This window comes from Arvicola amphibius, chromosome 7, assembly GCF_903992535.2.
Source record: "Arvicola amphibius chromosome 7, mArvAmp1.2, whole genome shotgun sequence".
NCBI classification, from domain to species: domain Eukaryota; kingdom Metazoa; phylum Chordata; class Mammalia; order Rodentia; family Cricetidae; genus Arvicola; species Arvicola amphibius.
In genome coordinates, this window is record NC_052053.1 from 32038703 (window position 1) to 32062918 (window position 24216).

General features: G+C 37.9%; 1 protein-coding gene across 5 annotated transcripts in view; it reads right to left on the reverse strand.

Annotated features, from left to right (window-relative positions):
- The window catches only part of Mbd5 (methyl-CpG binding domain protein 5), a 162336-nt gene that overhangs the window by 94619 nt on the left and 43501 nt on the right, over positions 1-24216 (reverse strand). The gene's annotated exons all lie outside the window — the stretch shown is intronic.

Below are 24216 nucleotides of genomic sequence, written 5' to 3' on the forward strand. Positions count from 1 at the left end.
CATCACGCAAACAGTTGGGCACTGTGAGGCATACTTATCATTTTAGTACTGTAGGTAAACATTGCATGCAGAGACAGATGGATCCCCAGAGTTCAATGGTTTAGCCAATCTAGCTTATCCATGATTTTCAGGTTCAGTGAGATTGTTCCTTCCTTGTTTATTATATAGAATAATTTAAGGAATCTTGGTGTTAGCTTTTCTTTGAGTGCCTGGTAGAATTCTGTACTGTATCCATCTGGCCCTGGGACTCTTAGTTGGGAATTTTTTTTCTTTTTTCAAATAAGATTTTATTTCTATTTTAAGTGAATTGAGTAAGTTGTCTGCATGTATGTCATGTCTGTGTACCATGTATATGCAGTGCCAAAGGAGTCCCAAAGAGGGCACTGAATCCCTTGAACTAGAGTTGTTTGCCTCCATGTGGCTGCTAAGAATCAAAACTGGGTATTCTGAAAGAGAAATCAGTGCTCCTAACCACTGAGCCACCTTTCTACAGTCCCTAATTGGGATATTTTTAATTACTGCTGCTATCTCATTGGTTGTTAACACTCTATTTAATCTTGACTTAATTTTGGTAGGTCACACACATATATAGAAATTTATTTCTTTTAGATTCTTACATTTTAGGGGACTATAGAGTTTTAAAGTATGTCCATATGAGTCTCTGAATTTCATCAGTGACCTTTATAATGGTTCCTTTTTTATCTCTGACTTTATTAATTTGGATCCTTTTTTCCTTTCAGTTAATTTCACTAGAGGTTTGTCAGTAAGATATGTCAATTGTGCAGGACTAAGACTTTCTGATTTTAACACCGTCTTCATAGGAAGGTATCCATACCGACACCAGTACTGTGACCATGAAGCTGTGGCTATATGGGTCATACAGCATAGGGGAGAACCTACTACTTGTATTCTGCCAAATGGACAGAGTCCTCAAGAGCCTCCTAATGATTTTCTGCTACACCCATAGACAGATGGATCTCTCAGCCCTTATCAGAGAAGCTTCTTTTTTTTTTTAAAGTAGACATTTTTTACTTAGAGAAGAGAAAGAGAGAGAGAGAGAAGGAGGAGAAGAGAAAGGGGAGAGGGGAGAAGCAGAGAAAGGGAGAGAGGCAGAAGTGAAGCTGCCTCTCCAAGAGGAAGATGGGAAAGAGCGAGAAGCTTCTTTTTGCAGTAGGTGGTGATTAACACAGATGCTTACAAATAGTCAATATGCAGAGAATATGAAACCGTGAAGGGCTCAGTCCTATATGGAACATATATATGACAGCCCCTCCTCCCAAAGCTCAGTGATTATTGTGGAAGAGGGGGGCAGAAAGCGTAAGAGCTAGAAGTGGTAGAAACACAATAAAACCGTGCTTTCCAAACCGAACAGGGTATTTGTAGACACAGCAGTGTAGCTGCATTTGTGAGAGTGAACTCACAGTGCTTGTGACAGCATGCACAAGCTGGATAAAATCCAAGCAAAGAGATGGGGAACAAGACAGGCACGATGTCTCATTTCTAGCTGAGAAGCTATGGGCAACTGGTAACTACTCGAAGCAAGAGTCCATTTTGTTTATGGGTGTGATGCTTGGTAAGTAGATCTGGCAGTGGCCCCACCCTCAAGAGTATTTGAGCAGTACAAACTGGTCTTGTGTTTAAAAATAAAAGAAAGATAGCATTAAGTGTGGTGGGTAGGGAGGTGGGAATGGATATAGGAGGAGGTGGGGGAGGAGTGACAGTGATCAAATGCACATTAAATTCTCAAAGAACTAATGAAAATATTGAAAGAAGATAAACAGGTTATATACTGCCAGTATATAATGTCACAGAGTAAATCGTTTTATTTCAAAAGGAAAGGACAAGTGAAGAACAAGGAATAATCAAGTCAAATCAAACCAAAATCTAGCAGGAATTATACCAAATCCTGCAGCCCCATGCCTAACATCTGGGGACTATAATGTAATCATCTATGTTCCAAATGGCTTAGGTAGCCTCACCTTTCCAGCTCTGCCTGTGGTGCACACAACTCTCACAGGCTTAGGCTGGTGCCACACCAAACCTGCAGCTTCTTTGGCAGATGTCCTGTAATGGTGGCATCTTCTGGGGACTGACGTTTTAATTTCAAAGGTCCACGAAACGGGTCTTTTCAGGCCTCTTTGCAGGGACCCACCATATACTACCTGGCCTCAGCATCTTTCCATGACCCTCCTCAATATTGCAACTTTGCCCTCAAAACAAGTATCAAGTGCCAGGTGCTTACAACACTGTGAAGCTGTACTGCCAGCTGGAAATATAGCTCAGCTCCCTGAAACAGTTCAAACAGCTTCTATGTAGCGATCCTGAAGAAGCTCTTCCCAGTGTAGCTCAGTAAACTTCTCAGCCAGGGAGCTAAGGTCTCTTAACTGTTACTGCTGCTTTTTCAGTATCAGCCTAAAGATCATCTTGACTTGATTGTTTCTTTGTCAAGCATATCAGTCTATCACTTTCAAACTTAAGGCTTCTAGAGAACACAAAGAGAATGCAGGCTGCTTGACCTTGTACAATATCACATGAATGGCCCCATCTCTGTTCACCTTTGAAATGTCCCGAGCTAGTCCCTCACTATCCACATTTCTCTTAGCTTTCTTTGTCTCCTAAGCACACACACTGTGTGTGTGTGTGTATCACAGGTTCCACATATGAAAGAAAAATCTACACATATGACAAAGAAGTAGAAGGCAGGCTATTTTGGGACTGCTGTTGGAGAACAATCTCAGTGGTTAAGAGCATATACTGTTGTTGCAGAGGACCTGGGAACAGTTCCAAAACACACTCTGTGCCGCTTGCTACTGCCTGCAGCTCCAGCTCCAGGAGATACAAGGTCCTCAACTCGCTTCTGTGGGTATCTGCATTTATGTGAACACACCCCCTCCCATCATACACAAAATTAAGGAAAAAAAATATTAAGAAAGAAAAAAGATCAGCATAGGGAAAGAGGGGAATTAGTTAAAAATGGGTAAATATGGTCATAGTGCATGATCTACATGAATGAAAATATTCTGCAACTCATTGCTTTAGATGAATATATGCTAAAAATGTATGATGAATATATGCTAGTAAAATTGTGAAGAGCCATTAAAAGAAAAAATAACAACAACAATAAGGAGAGCCAGAATAGCTACTTGAAATTTCCAAAATGGAAGACTTCTAAATATGCATAAAGAGGTCAGCAGTAAAATACAGTAGTTGTGCTATTCCATATATGTAAATATAACAGAAAAGAAAACCTAGTTTTTCATAAAACAGTGGCACAAAGTCTCAAACAATTACATTGAATGAAATAAATCAAATGGTTAAAAGTATATATTTAATTATTCTTTTTATATAAAATATGAGAAATTCAAGCTAAGATATAGTACCAGAAAATAAGAGAGGGAAAAATAGAAGGGGTGAGATTAAGGAAAAATATTAAGAAAAAATTTGGTGGTTATATGCATGGCAATTATTTTAACTGTGGTGATGGTTTTACATATATTAAAACATCAAAATGTGTTCTTTCTTTTCTTTTGGGACTGGATCTCATGTAGCTCAGAAGGCCTAATTTTCCTGTTTCTACCTCTAAGTGATGAAATTGCTGGAGTGTGTTTCTGATAACTGGGTGTGTTTTTGTAAGTGTTAAATTCAGGAGAGAGTAGGTAAAGGGTATGGGGAAATGCTGCACACCAGTTTTGAAGTCTTTCCTGGTCTAAGTCTAAAATTATTTCAGTTTAAAGGAATAAGTCACAAGCTTAAAGAGGTGAAGCAATAGTAGTAGTAGTAGTTTTTTTTTTTTAATTATGCCAGTCATCTTGATCCAGATAATTTTCTGAAAGAAACAAATTAGGGAAGATGAAGGTGACATGATTAGATTGATGGTAATCTTTGATGAACCATAGAGATAGAATTTAGAAGATCAGAGGATGAAATAATTTCTATTGCTTTTATTCCAGGGGAAAAATGTGGGAACCATACACCAGACTGGTTCTAGCCTACAAGATTGTGACAGGGCATTAATGAGAAGATGTTTTGCATGCACTTAGAAAGGAAGTCAGCGACATGTATGAGATAGTTTGGCTTCAGAAGAATAAATCGTGTCAGACTAATTTCATTTTTGTGAAAGTATGACTGGCTAGCAGCTCTAAAAAATGTTCTAGTCACAGTAGAGTCACAGTAGAGTTCATTTTAAAGTAGTAATTGTCCTTGGCAGCTGGAGGAATGGCTCAGCGGTTAAGAACACTGACTCTTTCAGAGGACCCAGGTTCAATCCCAGCATCCGCACGGCAGCTAACTACTGTCTGTAACTCCAAGATCTGACACCCTCACACAGACATACACGTGGGCAAAACACCACTGTACATAAGATAAAAACAAATAAATTACAGATAAAAAAGAAGTAATTGGCCACATCGATGATGGGTGGACGAGATGGTTTATCAGGTAAAGAAAGCATCTGCCATGGAAGACTGGTGACCTGAGCTTATATTCAGAACACACATAAAGGTGTGGGGAGACTACAGAACATTGTTCTCTGACCCCCCCACATGGCGTAGCACATGTGTGTCTATACACACATCATGCATACACAAGTTCATACACAAGAATTTAAATATATTAAAAAGCTTCTCTGTCACCTAGATGACAAAATAGAGCTAAATAATTCAAAAGTCAAATGGATTTTTATTATTTGAGTAACACAGATCTATGACTCCATGTTCAAGGTCAACCTGCTATTAAAACTCTACACTACTCCAAGTATAGCCAAATAAGTAATATTTTCATTAATAAAGATGAAGACAAGTTCAATTGCAAAAATATAAGAATTTAGAAAGATAGATGTAGAGCAAAAATTTAAAAAAATGCTGTATAAGGGAATTAAATGGAAACTAGGAGAGATGCCATTTATAGTATATAGGGTAAGAACTTTTTTTTTGGCTAACTATAAGTTCAGTAGGTCTAGTCACACAACATAACTGGTAAAAGGGCAAAGGGGAACTCATTTATCAGAGAATGACATTTAGTCTACATTAATATACGGTATTCTGACAAACTCGATATTTTCCATGTTTCATTTAGCAAATCTTTTTGAGGATAAAAAGTGAGAACAAATTAATCTCCACAACAGATGGAAATTACAGATGCCTTTGAAAGAAGAAAGAACCTTTATTGGGAAACCATTCTGCCTTGATGAAATGGAAGCCAGGATCTCATTATAACCAGTTTCTTCTTATGGTGGTGGGTATGCGTATGACAGGCTTTCTGAGAGTAAAATGGAGCAGCCTATTTACTAATGTACAATAGCAAAGACCAAGTGAGGATGTCCATGTGCCAGTTCAGCACAGGACCAGGATGGAGGCAAAGGGAGAGCTAGAGAGAGAGAGAGAGACAAGGCAAGCAGTTCACAAACACTGCTAGTAGATGCCGAGAAGCAATTTTCTGTAATATCTTAGGTGTTAACCCTTCTTTAACTAGGACCAGCTTTAGTTTCTTTTATATATTAGAATCCCATTTGAATCTATTATATGAAAAATATTAATAAAATGTATAACTTCTTAAATTATAAGGATCATAAGGCAGAAGCATGAGTCAAGATACACATTCACGAATTAATCAGAGAATTATGAAGTCAAATACAATCTAGCTGACCATATAATCAATTTGTCAGGGGTTGACAACCATTGCTAAATAGCTTACTTCAACATTAATTCTTTTAAACTGCACACTTTTCTTATTTTCTACTTTTTATTGAGTGCTTTAGCTAGGACTTTCAAATTGAAATTAAAAGGAGTGGGTACACTTGTACTTAAGATAATTTTTAATACATAGCTGTGCTACGTCTGTGGATGAAATAGGACTTTAGGAAAACCATGGCAAATAATTGTGAACTTACATGTTTTACTAATCAGGACTCTAGGAGAAAATAAGTCTATATATTCAAACTGGATAACATGCAGAAATATTACAAAGGTAAGGGCAAAAATTTAGGGGCACTAACAAGGGTTAGTGGTTGACCCCAGGGATAAAGATACTAGGAAGCTATTAACACACTAGAAAAAAGTAATTTCTGTTGCTAAAAGTAAAGGCACGCAGCCACTGCAGCTGGCCTCACATATCCCATTCTTACCCTCTTCCACTGTATGTTCTTCTCTAGGTAACTTCTATTGGGCCAGCTGGCAAAAAAGTTTTTTGATATAGTCCTAAAGGTAACTGCAGAGGCAACACTGTGGAGCAGAAGTAGGGTACAAGTTTTAATTGATAGGCAGTGGTTGCCCGAAGCAGCATTCAGAAGGATTATGTGATGCCATCCAACATATAAGGATCTCCTACTATGGAAAGCATGTGTGTATTATGAGAACGGAAGAGGTACCATTGCATTTGTGGACATGAGTCATTTATCTCTTTTGAGCAGAAATGGGGAATGATGGTACGTGATTTACAACTTTGAGCTTAAGAAGTCTTAATACGTTTTTCAACTTGTTTGTCTGACTTTTTAACACTATGCCAACAAATCAAACAAAATCACAGGAAGGATAAAATTGGGAGTAGGGATGATACGCTTTGTTGACTTTTGAAACGCCCAAATGTTATTATATTAGTTACTTTTCTAGTTGCTGTGACAAGATACCTGACAAGAGCAATTGAAGGAGGGGTTTGTTTGGCTTACACTTGGGAGAGCAGTCTATCACAGCCATTGTCATATTGTATCCAAAACAGGAGGAAAATAGAGATCTATGCTGCAGTCCGTTCATTTTTTCCTTGATATGCAGTCCAGAACCCTAATCCAGGGGAGGCTGCAACCCGCATTCAGGGTGGGCCTTTCCTCTTCAGTTAAAATTTTCTAGTAATAGCCTCGTGATACAACCAACAGTACGTTTCCATGGTGAATCATAATCTAGTCACACTGACAAGGTTAGATATCACAACCATCATGCCCATATAAATGAGAAAGAAAATGGTAATTTTGGAACCAGCAGATTATGGGAGTTGAAATGACAAAGAGTGGCATATAGTGGTGAAAAACTTCTAAGTATAGAATCTGGAAATAACAGTATTTAAGGGGTGAGTGGTACAGGAACAGCTTAAAAAGATGAACAGTAAAAAAGTAAGACTATCTAGATTATAAGCAGTGTGGGAGGGCAGATTCAAGAAAATAAAAGAATGTAATATTTGCTGGAGAAAGCCGTTACGAATGTAAGAGGCTGAGAAAAAGAGCACTGAAGAATGGAAACATGTCCCCTGGTCAGGTGGTCAGGACAGGTAAAGATCCCGGTGCCTGGTGAGAACAGGGCAGGAGGTCCTCGTTGAGTGAGGTGACATGTGGTGAGAGGTGAAGACATAGCTAGATAGAAGCAGATCACAGAGACAGCTGATTTTATGTTACATCAAACTTAAATGCTGAAAAACAAGATAAAAACAAACAGAACATTAATAAGCACAACAGTAACAAGAAAGAAAGAAATAGCAAATTACAAACCAATTATTTGAAAATAGTAAAATCATGAGGGGAGCAATGAAAGACATTGCTTGATAAAGGGAGCCATTATCAGGGCAGGAAGAAACCAGGTATAAGGCAAATTCCCAGTAATCCACAAGGATGACCCCAGCTAAGACTCCTAGCAATGGTTGAGAAGGTGCCTGAACTGGCTTTCCCCTGTAATCAGATTAGTGACTACCCTAACTGTCATCACAGAACCTTCATCTAGTAACTAATGGAAGTAGATGCAGTAACCAACAGCCATGAACTGGGCTGAGCTCCTCAAGTTCAGTTGAAGAAAGGGAGGAGGGATCATATGAGCAAGGGGATGGGGATCAAGATCATGATTAGACAGAGACAGCTGACCCAAGCTTGCAGGAGCCCACTGACTCTGGACTGACAGCTGGGGATCCTGCATGTGAACGAACTAAGCCCTGTGAATGTGGGTGACAGTTGCGTGGCTTGGTCTTTCTGTGGGGCCCCTGTCAGATCACGGAGATAGCTGATTTTACATTACATCAAATTTAAAAGCTGGTGCATCAACTGGCTTTTTGGAGCCCATTTCCTATGCTAGGATACCTTGCTCAACCTTGATACAGGGAGCAGGGGCTTGGTTCTGCTTCAACTTGGTATGTCCAGACTTTGCTGACTCCTCAAGAGAGGTCTTACCTCCTTGAGGAGTGGATGAGGGGTGATGGAGATGGGGGTGGAAGAAGGGAAGGGAGGGGAAACTGTGGCTAGCATGTAAAATTAAAAATATTAAATAAAAAAGTAATAAAATGAAGTTATATGATGAAAGGGACAAAGGATTTGGACAGCCATTTCTGAAAAGAAGAAATGAATGGCAAAAAAGTATATAAAAATGTTCAATGTTCTTATAGATGGAAAAAAAGCGAAAATCAAAACCACAAGGATATATCATCTCAACCTAGTCAAAATGATTATTATCCAAAGAATAAGGCACTCAATTATTAGAAATACTGAAACGGAATTGTCATACATAACTTCTATCAGTACAGTGATTAACAGAAGTTCCATAAAAACTGGGAGACAAGTTGCCCAAACAGGTTTGATGGTTCGGTATTCTGGATTTTTTTTTCCCCACAAGAAGCTGTGGGAGAGAGGAGGGACACACACACACATACACACACACACACACACACACACACACACACACACACACACACACACACACGGGATTCGAACTCGCGGACACACGCGTTCACGCACTCGCCAGCGGTATTCTGGTTTTTATGAAACTTCTATACTGTAGTTTTTAATTGAAAAGCCCGAGTTAATAGGCAAACTAATTTATAATTGATGTAGGTCTCTGTGTGTTTCTTTGGGGCAGAATGACTGTGGGACTGGGCGGGACAGGAACCTCTGTCAACAAAATGGCACCAACATGAACAACTACATCCACATAAAACTGGAGAGAGCTTGGGAACAAAAGAACACAGTTAAACATGGCTCCTTGGTAGCAGCATTTTCTCGTGTGGGCTCTGTTTGCTAGAGGCAAACGCGTCTCATTTAAGAGAGGCTTCCTGACTCACCTTTAACTCTAAAAACCTAGCAGCCCTTTTAAGTAGATCTGCCACAAAGCACTTAAATGGTGTATGGAATAGCAGACAGCATGCTTTTTGGTGGTGGCAGGGCAGGAACCTTGAAACTTCATAGACTTGTGGCAATAAACATGGCTCCTGCCAGTACCTCTGCCATGAAGCTAGAGTCTCAGAAAGCTAAGGAATGTGGTGGATCCAACCGTCCAAGTCACGGTTTTTAATACTTAGCAAATTAAAGACTCATGTGGTCAGAAAAAGAGAGCTATACAGTAAAGATAGATTCAGACAAAGAAAACCTCTAAATAGCTTACAGTGTGTTTAAAAATATATGTAGGCTTGGGAGAGAAAAGAAAAAGGATAAAGTCCTTAAAAAGAGAGAGAGAGTAGTTGGGTATGGTGGCACATACCTTTAACCCCAGCACTTGGGAGGCAAAGGCAAGCAGATCTCTGTGAGTTGAGGGGCAGCCTGGTCTACAGAATGAGTTCCATGACAGCCAGAGATACACAGAGAAACCTTATCTCAAAAAAGCAAAAATTTAAAATTAAAGAAATAAAGTTTAAAATAAAGCCATGTAAAGATGGAAACTACACAGTGAATCTGGGTTCTGTGTATTATTCTGTTGTCTTTGAAGGAAGCTGAGGAAGGAGTAACAGCTGCTAAAAGACATTTGATTACAAATGCTGCTGGATCAATCCAATATATATATTTTGAAAACGCCTTGACTTCAAAATTTAAGTAAAAAGATATGTTACTTTGGAAAAGAGGTTTTGCTTTTGTTTCCACAGGAAATGAGAGGCTGTGGATTCATTCTGGGCAAAGAAAAATCAGGTTTCATCAAGTAAGATCCCCCTGAAGAATCTCCAATAGGTGCAGATGGCCCAGATAATCCAACATTTCAGAGAACCTTTGTTGGAGCTTCCTCTGAGTTCTACATCCAGAACAGCCTCAAGACTGTTGGCTGAGATGATCAAGTCTCACATAATATTCCAGTCAGGACTTGACCATAATCCTAAATTTTCTTTGGGTCCCCATAAGATTATCAGTGTCTCCAATCAAAAGGAAGTAGCCTGGAAAACTACACCCACATTCCCAAAAAATGGATTATGGATGTTTGTCTTTGTTTAGAGTGTTGGTTACAAGTTGCTATGGATAAAATGGCCAGGAAGAAAGCTAAACAAAGGAGATTAGATTCGGAGTTCTTGTTTCGAAAAAAAACGGGGGGCGGGGAGTGCTGTGAGACAATGGTTTTGTACCCTGTAAAGATTTGTCACTTTTATTGTTTTAATAAATGCTGATTGGCCAACAGCTAGGCAGGAAGTATGGGCAGGGTGACCAGAACAGGAGAATTCTGGGAAGAGGAAAGGCTCAGTCTGCAGTTGTCACCCAGACGCAGAGGACACAAGATGAAAATACCAAGCCACGTGGCTAACACAGACAAGAATTACGGATTAAGGCAAGATGTAAGAATTAGTTAATAAGAAAGCCTGAGCTAATAGGCCAACAAGTTTATAGTTAATGTAGGCCTCTGTGCGTTTCTTTGGGGCTGAACGGCTATGTGACAGAGATGGAAATAATCACGCCAGAGAAGGGTGATGCCAGTCCCAGGGCTTGGGTCCTCCACTGAATAAAGAGAAAGGGAGCTGGGCACTAGTTTTCACTGCCCTGTTCCTCCTAAGCGAATGCATTATACCTCTGCCAGTTGCCACTGTCGCTATCTTTATACCACCCTGGAGTAACCTCAGTGTGCAGTATATCCTTCCTTCACTAAGTTTCTTTTTGGATCACATCCATGAGAAAAGTGAATAACAGAATCCAGGCTAGACGCTGACCCACAATCCTCCTGGCTCAGCCTCATGAGCTCTGGGATTTCAGGCATGCCCTGATGCAGTAATGATTTACTGCCCCATGATGGACTCGGTTGTTGTGCTAAGATATTTAGAGTAATTGATCTGTTAGACTGCTAGAAACAGACATCCTGATAACAACCTTCTATTTTACTTCTGTGTTCTTTTAAATTTAAAAAAGTTCATACTTGCATTATAGTTTAACAAATAATTAAACAGACTTCAGTCAAGGTGCTCTAGACCACTCTTTCAAATGACATGTCTTTTAATGTTAGTAAGGAAAAATAAAGACTCCCAACCTCCAATGTTTAGTTATATTTTTCTATGACATTACTCAATTTCTCTCAATTCCTTCACCTGATACAAGAGTATGCACAGTTTAAACTCTATGAATGGTAACAACAGGAAGGTCCAGCCACATATAAAAAAAAAAATCCATTGCTTTCCAATTGGGTCAGTGAAAAGTAAAAAAAAAAAAAAAAAAAAAAAAAAAATCAATCATCTAATCATCTCTCTCTCTCTCTCTCTCTCTCTCTCTCTCTCTCTCTCTCTCTCTCTCTCTATCTATCTATCTATCTATATTTGGTTTTCAAGACAGGGTTTCTCTGTAGCATTGGAGCCTGTCCTGGAACTAGCTCTTGTAGACCAGGCTGGCCTCGAACTCACAGAGATCCACCTCCCTCTGCCTCCCAAGTGCTGGGATTAAAGGTGTGCGCCACCACCGCCTGGCTTTAATCATATTTTTTTGTAAATATTTTTCTGTATAACTATATTTACTTTAGGTAAAACACAACTATACTTCATTATATGTGATCTTTAATTAAAATAATGAATATTAGGGAAAGACATTAAGACAAAGCTAGATAAGAAAATAATTTAAAAAGTTTACCAATATTACTATTTTTATTTTAGGACAGACTAAAACATTTCCTTATTACCAGAAGAAAAATTTGTTTCTGATAAGGAGAAAATAGCTATTTAAAACTGCCGATGAAGTATTCATAATATAGTATAAAATTGAAACTATCCTGACAAGAATTGAATTATTTATTCTCCTTAAGTAAAGAAAAAAATATTTTAATCATGCCTTTAGACTCACAAGCAATAACTTCTTATGTAGTATATGAAATACCTAAAATAGAAAAATGAGATGTTGCTGTTCAATTTAAGAAAAGACATGCTTCCTAACTCTTAGAACAGGGTAGCAATTATGGAGGTTAATGTAAAAAGTGCCAATATTATTCAGGTCAGCTTTGAAATTTATTAGAAATTTAAAGTGCCCTAAAACTGATTTTAAAAAATTATTTAATCTATGCTTAGAACAGTTTAGGATTAACATATAAAACAACTTTACTTAGATAAACTATTATTTCTTAAGTAAAAGTATATAAATTAGTGAATAGTGCAGACTTATAAGAAGAACGAAATCCAATGGCTTATCTAAAATCCTTGGAATATATTCTAAATTTCAAAAGAAATACAGGAAAGGTAAAGACTCATCCTAAAGGTGGGCTAAAGGACATCTCTCTATGTAGAACCATTATCAGGTAAAATTAATATGACAGAATAGGTAGGTTTTCCTTTGCTCCCATTAGGAGACATGGCCTCACTCAAGTCACTGCAGCATGAACTCCTTCCTTCCTGTAGCTAGCCAGCCTCAAGCATAACCTTGAAAAGGGATGGTGCTTAGCTCCTCCTGTGCTGTACATGAGGGGCAGATGACAGTTAAAACGGAAGCATTGGAGGAAGTTGAGTCAATGACAATTTTTCAGCCACCTTTTGGTTTCATATAATTTGTTGTATTTTGATGACAAGAATTGAGGGGACGTAACAAGAAAGACAACATTACATTAGCAGTGAGATTGAAAGAAACAGGAAAAGTAGTCCAAGGTGGCATCTACTCATTTGCTTCTTGGCTCATGAAGCAAGGACACAGCATTCTTTCTGGTTCTCAATCTATTGCTTTGTACTCTAAACGAAATATGGTCAATGTCTGAAGGGAATTCTTTTGATGAATTCATTTCATTGGAGTATAATAATGAACAGTGAGGAAGTACATAAACCAAACACGTGGTGCTCAAAGAACTTTTACCGAGACAAGGGAAAGTGAGAGACTCAAAGCAGCATTCAGGGAACTTCCCAGGGCCCCTCTTGACTATAATAATGAATATGTGCATGTGTGCCTCTGCCCCAGAGGGCAGAGGGCAGAGGGCAGAGGGCAGGGGACATCCTGCACTGTGGACCCTCCCAGAGACAACACGGTTACACATTTAAAAATGTCAGATGAGAACAAGGAAAGAGATCTTTTGTTTGAAAGAGCTAGCAAGAAACCTGGCACTAGAGAAATTCCCAGGAATCCACAAGGATGTCCCCAGCTAAGACCCTAAGCAATAGAGGAGAGAGTGCCCGAACTGGCCTTGTAATATCTTGTAATAAATATCTTAAATATCACCATAGAATCTTCATCCAGCAACTAATGAAAACAGGCAGAGATCTGCATCTGAGCACTGGACTGAACTCCCAAAGTCCAGTTAAAGAGTGGAGGGAATGAGAATTAAGAGCAATGAGGTCAAGACCATGATGGGGACACCCACTGAAACAGTTTACCTGAGCTAATGGGAACTCACCAATACCAGCCGTACTAGGAAGGAACAAGCATAGGTCCAAACTAATCCCTCTGAATGTGGGTGACAGCTGCATGGCTGGGGCAGACTGAGGGGCCACTGACAGTGGCACCAGGATTCATCCTGACTGCTTGTACTGGCTTTTTCGGAACCTAGTCTCTTTGGATGGATACCTTGTTTAGCCTTAGCTATAGTTGAGAGGGCCTTGGACCTTCCTCAAAGCAATGTGCTTTGCCCTCTCTGAGAAGTGGATGGGGGGTAGGGTTGGGGGTAGGTTGAAGGGATGGGAGGAGGGGAGTGGTAACTGGGATTGGTTTGTAAAATGAAAAAAGATATTTTCTTAAAAATTTTTTTAAAAAGCCGGCCGGTGGTGGTGCACACCTTTAATCCCAGCACTCGGGAGGCAGAGGCAGGCGGATCTTTGTGAGTTCGAGGCCAGCCTGGTCTACAAGAGCTAGTTCCAGGACAAGCATCAAAGCTACAGAGAAACCCTGTCTCGAGAAAACAACAACAACAACAAACCAAAAAAACCAAACAAACTGAAATAACGCTATTAAAAAATAAAAAAATAAAAAATTAAAAAAAAGAAAAGAAAATGTCAGTAGTGTTAAGTGTGGAAAACCATTTTACAGCACTTGATATGCTTTTTTCCAGTTTCAACTTACCTGATGGAGACTAAAAGAACAAACACTGGATGGAAGTGATACACGGACAAAAGAATTTTTTTTTAAATAAGAGAATGCAAAACTTTGAAATTTATCATGTAAAAATGAGGATGAGTTTTCCAGGGAAAGGCAGTGTCTTATATCTGAGCATCCAGATATTTTATGTAGCTCCTTGGTATCTGTGGACATTAGTATGCCTAACTCCGAAATTTAAACATTTTCCCATGGATTTTGCTAATTTTTCATAACATGACTTCAGTCTTTTTAAATCTTCCCTGAGTGTCTTCTGATAGTAAAGTAGCCCATACATCAATAACCAAATCTAGAGTTATTTCAAATTCACAAGCAAGCAATCTGAGGATGCAACTCTTGTTTGGGGACTTCCTTTGTTGGAAACAGTTTCAGGGTCTTTAAGACCTATTGTGGTATTTAGCCTAGGGCCGCAGATGTGGGGTACCAACGGAGAAAAGTGATTCTGCCACAGCAGATTCTGGAAAGTGCTTGTACAGGTTTTAATTTTGCTGATATTTGTCGGTGCCATAGTTTCGAATTTTTCTTTTATTGTGAAAGAAAGGAGTATGTTGTTTTGTTGTAAGAAACTTTGATGAACAGAACAATGTAAAAATGTAGAAACAAGTTCTTTTGAATAAAGTTACTGAAGATCCAGCAGTAGACCCATGACAGGCTACTGAACTATGACATGTTGGTACTGCTACTAACGCCATGTATTATACTCTAGACAGGATGCTAAAAATGAGAAACCATTAAATATTGCATGCTAAGAAGTTAAACAAATTCAATATAAAACCAATGAATTGGACAATAAATTACTTAAAATAGTATTTTCTGATACTGAGAAAATTTGTATATAGTGAAAACGAAGAAGCAATTCAACAGGAAAGTACTTGCCCAAGATTCATCCCCAGAACAGAAAAAAAAAATCTAAAAATAACTGTAGTCACATGAGCATATGGCAGATCAGAAGCTAGGCAAGGCAACACACAAGGAGCGTAGTGTATTTTTATTGTTTGTCTGCTCTGACATAGGACCTGCCATGTTGCCTAGGTTGGTCTTGAACTTGGCTTAAATACTACTACTGCCTTAATTTCTTTATTTGCTGAGTACACACGAGCTCTGCATGTTTGCCTCAGGAAAATAGCAGAATTTACTATTGCCATTTTGTATCTATTTTAACAATTTACATATAGCCTGAGAAATCAATTTTCTTTAGTATCCCAGAGTCCTAACAGGAGGTACTCTATCCTCTCTACCTTAACTCCAGGGTAAAGAACCAATAGGTCATTTTTAGGCTTTCCAAATAAGAAAGAATATTTAAAAATTAGGTTAACAATTGAAGGGAGGGTATGCCCTCATTTTCTTTTTTTAAATATTATTTTAAACTTTATGCCAGATGTAAGAAGTGTTCAACAGGTAGTTTTTAACCCATTATATTTCCAAAAAATACAAAATTTTTAAAAATAAAATATGCAATAATTTAAAAGCCAAAACAAGACAAACCAAAAGAGCATAACAAGGAAAACTAAACTCCATTGGATATGTTTAGTGCTACTAAATATGATTGATGATTGTTAAACATTTTCAGCATACAGTTAGAAACATTTCACCCTAAGTTTGCAATGAAAATCCGACATAAATGAGTGTTCATATTTAGCTGTAAATACATGAACTTAGTGTCACTGTCCACTTGATTGTGGGGACTATGTCTATGGCTACACCTTTAGATCCACCACCACAGCTGGCACACAGAAATGATTTAAGCTGAATAAATAGATGGATACATGTCCAAGTACATATAGGGAATTTAATCAAATAACTGAGAATGAATTTAATGTTTTATGCAAGTAACTGGGTGTGACTCAGGATACTGATGGGAGGAAATAATTTTGTATTCCTGTTGAATTCCCACAAGTTAGGAATGCAGAGAACTAAAAATGGCTCTAGTATTCAGTGTAAGACTATGAAAAAAATCATATGTAATAAATATAATTCATCTACAGATTCTGTACACTTTTTGTTTCTAAATTCTAAATTTCTTTTAAAAATACCAGGCAGTTTAGGAAAGCTTTAGCAAAATCTGAAAACCTTCTGTTTATGGGATAACCCAGTATGTAAAGCCTGGCTTCCAAGAGTTCCTGCTTACACCTGCTGGCTGCCGACACAGTGTATCCTCAAATTCAGATCACAGAAACAAGCAGGAGCACCTCCTGTTTACTGTAACATAGAAAATGTAGCTTCAGATCTGGTGTTAGATGTAATTACTAAAAACAAAGCTAATCAAGAAAAAATGTAGGTCAATATTGCTGCAGGATTCTTTCTGCTACCAATAAAAGCTCTAAGTTTAAATTTTCAGAAACACTTTTACATGGTAATCTGCTATTTTCTCATAGAAAATATGTGGTCACTAAAAGGACAAGAAATAGTTAACATTTTTTATCCAATATACTATGAATGTAGACTATAATATTATTAGTGGACTTTGAAGATGCAAAGGTTCAGCAGAAAATAAAAACATCCTTAAATAAACGTTGGACTATCAGTAGTAAGCTAGCAAAAATACCATGAGGGAACACATAATTTAGTATACGGGAGAAACAATGTTTCAGGCTGAAGGTCTATTAAACTTACGTTAGGAAGGCAAACCAGGATTAAGATGTAGTAAATGAGTGTCTTGTGTGCCTTCAGAAACAGCAGTCCACTGCATATTTTCTAATTGCATTCATTTAAAATATTATCTGGAATTCATATGGTATGTTTAATGTAAAGAAATTCATGTGGCTCAAGAATACACAAGCTTTTCCCAAAGAAGTGTATTAGTTACCATTAAAATTTTGTTTTATTATTGTACTGATTTGAATAAAAAGGAATAGTTTCTAAGGCTTGGGGTTGTAAAATGAATGTTTTTTCTTACACATATGGAACATTAAGGATTATTATGATAAAAAACCTTTGACTTCCAGTGAATATATTCACATTTAAATATATATAAACACACATATAAACACATTTTAAAAATACGTCTCAACTTATTTCAGGGTAAATTCAAAATTACTATAATGATGCAAGAACTGGACAAAAAAACTATCATTCCCTTCATCTAGAAATTGGAAATACTAACATCCTGGCTATGTTTTTGGCCAGTGATGAATCTATTACTTATCTATACCCATTGATGATCTATCTATGTCCATCCATCTGTCCATCCATTTGTCCATCCACCCACCCATCCATCCATCCATCCATCCATCCATCCATCCATCCATCCATCCATCCATCCTTTACTTTGTTCTAAAAACTTTGAGAATAAACCAAGCAATTGTTGGGGAATATTTGTTTAACTATGCAAAGATGTTTTACATTTATTTATGTTGTGGAATATTTGTTTAACTGTATAAAAATCTGTCTCTGTTTTAACTTACCTGTCTAAGGCACCTGATAGGTCTAATAAAAAGCTGAATGGCCAATAGTGACTGAGAAGGTATAGGTGTGACTTCTAGGTAGAGAGAGTAAGTAGGAGGAGGAATTTGGGTTTGGGAAAGAAAGAAGAAAGAAAAAGATATGCTAGGGACCAGCCAGTCAGACACAGAGGAAGCAGGAAAGTAGGACATATCTAATGAAAGAAAAGTAAAAGCCCCAAGGCAAAATGTAGATGAATAGGAAAAAGAACTAGTGGGACAGGCCTAAGCTAAGGTTGAGCATTCATAATTAATAATAAGCCACCATGTCTTTATTTGGGAGCTGGTCGGTGCACAAAAGAAATTCCAACTACAAATGGCACCCAATGTGGGGCCTGAGTTTGCACATCAGGCATGAGAAAGAACATTTACACAAACAGAAATCCCATAAAAACAAAAACCCAAAAATTGTAATACATAAGCAATACAATAGTGTTTCTGTTTGAAAAACTGTTGCTATTATTTCATTAGATTTGGATGATGTTAAATTTACGTAAGAATTATTCACAATGTTAGAGTATTTTACCTAGAACTCATAAGGCCTACTATGATATAATGGTCTTGAATTTAGCACACCATTCGAATCCAGAAGCTAGTTTCAAATGATAACCACCCACAAAGGAAAGATTTGTTTTCTCCAACAGAGTCTTATTGGGTGTATAAGGGCAGGCCCCATGACCAGCTGGAGATAACCAACACACAATGCTATTTTTTGAATTGTTTTTAATACTAATAAGGTCTTGTCTAAGTATTTTTTTTAACTACAGGGAGGATACATATGCAGCATGCATAAGATCAGCACAACTTTAGGCCAGATAAAAATCTAGCACAGAGGATGTTAAGAAGGCACAAAGTTCCACCCTAGCCAAGGAGCTATTCACAACTGATAGCTACCAAAAGAAGGGAATTCAGTTTTCTTCAGTAGAGTGGCACTAGGTATATCTGTTGCACTCCAGAACAGACCCCATGCTCAGGAGTAATTGGCCAACACAAATCAGACCCCATGCTTTTTTTTGTTTTGTTTTGTTTCCTGGGATAGAAAGAACATGAAGCTAGGTAGGGAAAAGAATATGATCAAAATATACTGTATGAGAGTCTCAAAGAATAAATAAATATTAGAAAGTCCACATTATATGAAATTCTCAAAGAAATAATAAAAATATATTTTTCTCAGATAAGAAAAGTTCACTTAAACTATCAATGGATATAGGAATGACTCCCTGAGGATTTAGCTTTAATAGCACCAGAAGGCACCATGCAAACTTGATGTGACATTCCTTCTGTATCCTGTGCATATCATTGGTTAATAAAGGAACTGCTTTGGTCCTATAGCAGAGCTATAGGGGAACAGATTAGGTGGGAAAAACTAAATGAAATGCTGAGAAAAAGTAGGCGGAGTCAGAGAGAAGTCATGTAGCCACACCAGAGATGGACGCTGGAACTTTAGCTGGTAAGCCACAGCCACATGGCAATACACAGATTAATAGAAATGGGTTGAATTCATATGTAAAAGTTAGCCAATAAAAAGCTAGAGATAATGGGTCAAGAACTGATTTAAATAATATGGTTTCTGTGTGGTTATTTAGAAACTGAGTAGTCGGGAAACAAACAAGCGGCTGCCCTAGTATAAATTGGCACCCACATAGCCAACTAAAATCCACTTAAAACCTAAGAGAGTTTGAAAAGGAATTATACAAACACAAAAACACAGAGTTTTGCACAGCTTTTTGCTGTTTGCTGGTGGTGTGCCATAGCTCCTTTAAGAGAAATTTTCCTGATTCAGCAATAGCAGAAATAAAATATGCCGGTTTAAAATGCCAGTGCAACCTCTGGCTCTTTCAAGAGACCAAGAATTTGAATGGGGTTTGTAAGCAACGTGCTGCAGCTTTGTTTGGTGGCAACATGGACCAGCTATATGTCTCAGATGGGGAATTGTGCATGGCTCTTGAAGGTGGTAAGCTCTGCCATGCTGGACTGGGCAAGAAAAGCAGGAAGTACCATATTTCCCCTAGTAATGGCGCCACTTAAGTTTTTAAGAAGTGCTTAGCATTTTAAGAAGCACTCTTGTACAGTAAATAATTAGAGATACAAATAGGACAGAGTCAGACATAAAAGACCTCTAAATGTCTCACAGTGCTGGATAAATGTACATAGGCTTAAGAGAGAGAATAAAGAGTAAAACAAAACAAAGTTTTTAAAGAGACAGAGTATAGACAGTCAGATTTAAAGGAGTAAAAAAAATAAACCATGTTAAAAAATGGAATACACAGAGAGTCTGGATTATGTATATTATTGTGTTCTCTTTGATTTTTTTTTTTTTGACTGTGAAGGAGCTAAGTACAGAGAGACATTTCATTGTATGGGCTGCTAAGCTAAACCAGCATGTATATTATAAAGGTATCTTGACTTCAGAATTTGGGTCTAAGGATATGTTGCTTTGGAAAAGAGGTTCTTCTTTTGCTTTCACAGAGGATGAAAACCTCTGGATTGCTTCCAGATAATATGATTTGATGGACCAAGACCCCCTGAAAGGTTGCCCTGAAAGGTTGCTATGAACACCCCCAACAATTACTTCACCCAACTTCTGAGATGAAACTAGCACACAGGACACACCATGAAAGACCTGATTAACAGCACCCCCAATCAGCAGAAAATAGTCTAGAGAACTATGCCCATATTGCCAAATATTGCTTTAAAATGTTTCTTTACATATAAAGGGGAATATGCTATAGAAATTTGCATTGGTATGGATCTTGGTATATTGATACAAAGTTAAGGTCAATTCTGTTATAATTAAGAAATATAGGTCAATAGATAATCATCTACAATAGCCAAGCATGTAGACGTGTTGGTTAGATTTTGTAGATGTACAGAGATACATTTCAAATGGATAGGCATTCTTCAAACCTTTCAAAGACTATAGAATAAGGCATTTAAAATGTTTTAAGAACTTAGGACTTTTCATGACAGCGAGACACATCTGCTCCAGGAAGCACCAATTAGTTCAAGAAAAAGATGAGTACTGAAGAGGCTCCATATGGAGTTTGCTAGCCATTTGGGGAAGAAACTGCTCTTGCCTGAACTGTTGCATAAACTGGACATGCAGGACCCATTGAGCAATGACTGCTGAACTTGCCTAAAGGTGAGATTGTCCTTCAGGGTTCCCGCTTCATAAAAGAGTCTGCCAGACATTCTGCAGGGCATAGAAAAAAGTGACCGACAAACTGTCAACATAGGCAAAACTGTCTTTGAAATTTCCTGCTTCATGGAAAAGTCTTCTGGATACTATGGGCCTGTAGGCTGAAGATGGATGGTACAGAAGAACTTTGGGTGACTATATAGGCAGTGAGATGTTCTGCCAATTCTAGAGTTTTGGAAGTTGCTTATAATGAACTTTTTATTTTGTTAGGTAATATTGCATCCTCCTGGAGTCTTTGATGGAGTTGAAGAATAGAAAGATAGTTATAGCTTTTCCTTAGTTATGATAAAAGATAAAGTAGGTATAAATATTGTAACTGTAATTCTTGCTTGATATGTTTTGTTATACGTAATTTTACTAGGAAAGTTAACTTTCCTAGTAATTTAACTAGGAAGTTAAAATCTTCCTTTTCATTTAAACAGAAAAGGGCAGGTGATGTGGGATTCCCCTCTATATGCTGTGAATATCATTAGTTAATAAAGGAACTGTTTTGGGCCTATAGCAGAGCTATAGGGAAACAGAGCTAGGCAGGGAAAACTAAATGGAATACTGGGAGATAGGAGGCAGAGTCAGAGAGAAACCATGTAACCCCGCAGGAGAGAGACGCCAGAACTTTAGCCGGTATGCCACAGCCATGGGGCAATATACAGATTAATAGAAATGGGTTAAATTATTATGCAAGAGTTAGCCAATAAGAAGTTAGGGCTAATGGGCCAAGCAGTGATTTAATTAATACAGTTTCTGTGTGATTATTTCAGTTCTGGGTGGCTGGGAACTAACAAGTGGCCTTCCTCCTACACAATCTGCTAGAGGAGGAAGGAAATCAGCAGTCCTACTCAGCTATGGTGCTTATGAACCACTACAACAAACCCCATTGCATGAAAACCCGAAGGGTGCAGTAGCAGCATGCATGCCTTGGTGATAACCAACAGATTTCCAACTGGACTCAAGACCCATCAACAAGAGGGAAAACATGCTTGGAGGACCTTAGAGGGAACACACAACCACCATACACAAAACCAGCATAATCCCCAGCAACAATCTACGCAATAACTGTCCTTATACTGATAAAAAAGTGTGGTCCTCACTCATCAAGGAAACTTCTTTTTGCAATCATCAGAGACCATTACAAAAAAAACACAGCCAATGAAATTTCCTGCACTAAGGCTGAAGGAACATTGCAGAAGATGGGGTGCAAAACTGTAAGAGTCAGAGGAACAGGGAGTTTGCAGTGAGACTGTATCTCCTAGTACTGTCAGAAGTTACTCACACCTATGAAGTCTCAATAACATGATTGCCTAAACATGGGCTGAACAAGGACAACACCAATTGAGAAGTCAAAATGGATGAGGAAAGCCCAAGAGTCCTCAATCCTACAAAAGAGCTATAGGCAATTAAAGAATGCTGTGAGCAGGAGAAATAGTCTTTCCCAGGGAAGCGCACAACAATTTATTATACAATACCAAATGGTCATCCTTGAAAACATTATATAGAAAGAGCAGATTATATTTAGGAATATACATATAAATATATGCATGTTAAAGTAATTAATTTAAAAAGAGGCCATGTATTAGTAAAAGAGCAAGGAGGAGTGTATGGGAGGGTTTCAAGGGAAGAGAGGAGAGGGAAAAATAATGCAATTATATTATATTCTCAAGAAATGTGCATCTTTCCCCCTTTTAAGTTGTGCTGTCACAATGATGGAAAATGAAGTAACACATGGAATTACATCCCTATCTGTCTGACTGTAATGTGAGCCCTTTGGTGTTATAGTCTTGACCTGGACAATTTTGCACAGTGGGTGAATTCAGAGTATCCTACTGTTTGAAAATGACTTTGTAATGTTTTCAGTGCTGCTAGGAAAAAATCAGAGCTAGACTACCTGTTAACTGTGGGAAGTCTCCAGTCTGCTGTCCATATCCACTCTCCTCTCATGAATCCTTATTCCATATCCCACACCCTGTAAGCCCTGGTTCTAAGCCCCTTTCTTAGGTTTGTTTGTTGCTGGGAAGAGATCGTGTCTAGTTTCTGCTTACCCAGTTGCATGTCTTATTTATTTCTGATACTCTTTGTGTGGGGGACTTGATTCACAGCAACAGATTTCTAGCTAAAAGCCGTCTCATTTTGGTGGTCTGCCCTGGTACTTTACGGCTTTTTCTGGTTGTACAAAGAAACCTACCAAGTAGTTTGGTGACCTGGTCTACCAGCAAAAGAGGAGACAAAACCACAAATTTGATCATTAGCAAGCCTATATTTTAATTCCTCTGCACAGACTTGTGATGTAATTTTATTTCCTCTGTTTTTTTAATTTTCTGGATAGAGTAAATAAACACAAACTTTTGAACACATATGCTTCTCCACCTCAGAGCAATTCCTGTGCAGATGTCTTAACATATTCCATGCTTCTCTTTTGTGGTGTTGCTTTTCACACAAAAGTATTAAGTAACAAAACAACACATAGGAAAGGCAGCTCTTAAAATGGAAAACCTATAGAAATTCTCTGCAGTAGTTTGAAATATAACAAAATTATCATTATAATTTTATAATGTAGCTGCTAGATAATACATGTTCTTAACAATGCTTTCTTAAACCTAGGAAATCAAAAAAGACTCAAGGTTCACGCCTGGGATAAATATCTTAGTTTACTGGAATACTGTAATTCCAATTATAGGTAAATAATGAAGGAAACTATACTGAGACTTATCCAGTTTGTTCTAAAATTATAAATATTGACTGACACATTCTAAATAAAAACACTGCGTTTTCATTTGATTATTTAAAAATGTGTTGAAGAATATTTTAACAGCAACCTTGAAAATGACTATATATAGTCCTGAAGAAATAAAAAACCTGAGATTAAGCAGTGTGCTCCCTGGAATTCTAACATGCAGAACGAGTGTTTCAACATAAGTATCAGCAATGCAGCACACACCCTGCCTTCACATTCAATATCTAGGTCACACAGACTACTCTAAATACTGTGAATAGAAAGAAAAAAGCAGGAGGATTTCCAGGGAGCCAAGGAACCATAATGGCATTCAAATAAGAAGAAAAGCAGCACAACATGGTTTTTAAAATAGTAATTCCCATGTAAAATAAAAGACAAAGCCTTAAATATGAATTTCTCCTTTTATTATATAAGCTGAATAAACCTTTGAGAAGTGTTATTTAGTTAATAAAACGTCTTCTGTCTCCACCACTCTCTCAGAAGTGTGTGTGTGTGTGTGTGCGCACGTGTGTGTGCATGCATGATGTGTGCTGAGCAGCCAGAAGCAGACAAAAAGGGTATATACTGAAAATAAATGCATTGCTATTAAAAAAGCTTATGCAATTTTCAGAGAAATCCTGCAGCAGTTAGCAGCAATCAGAAAAACTAT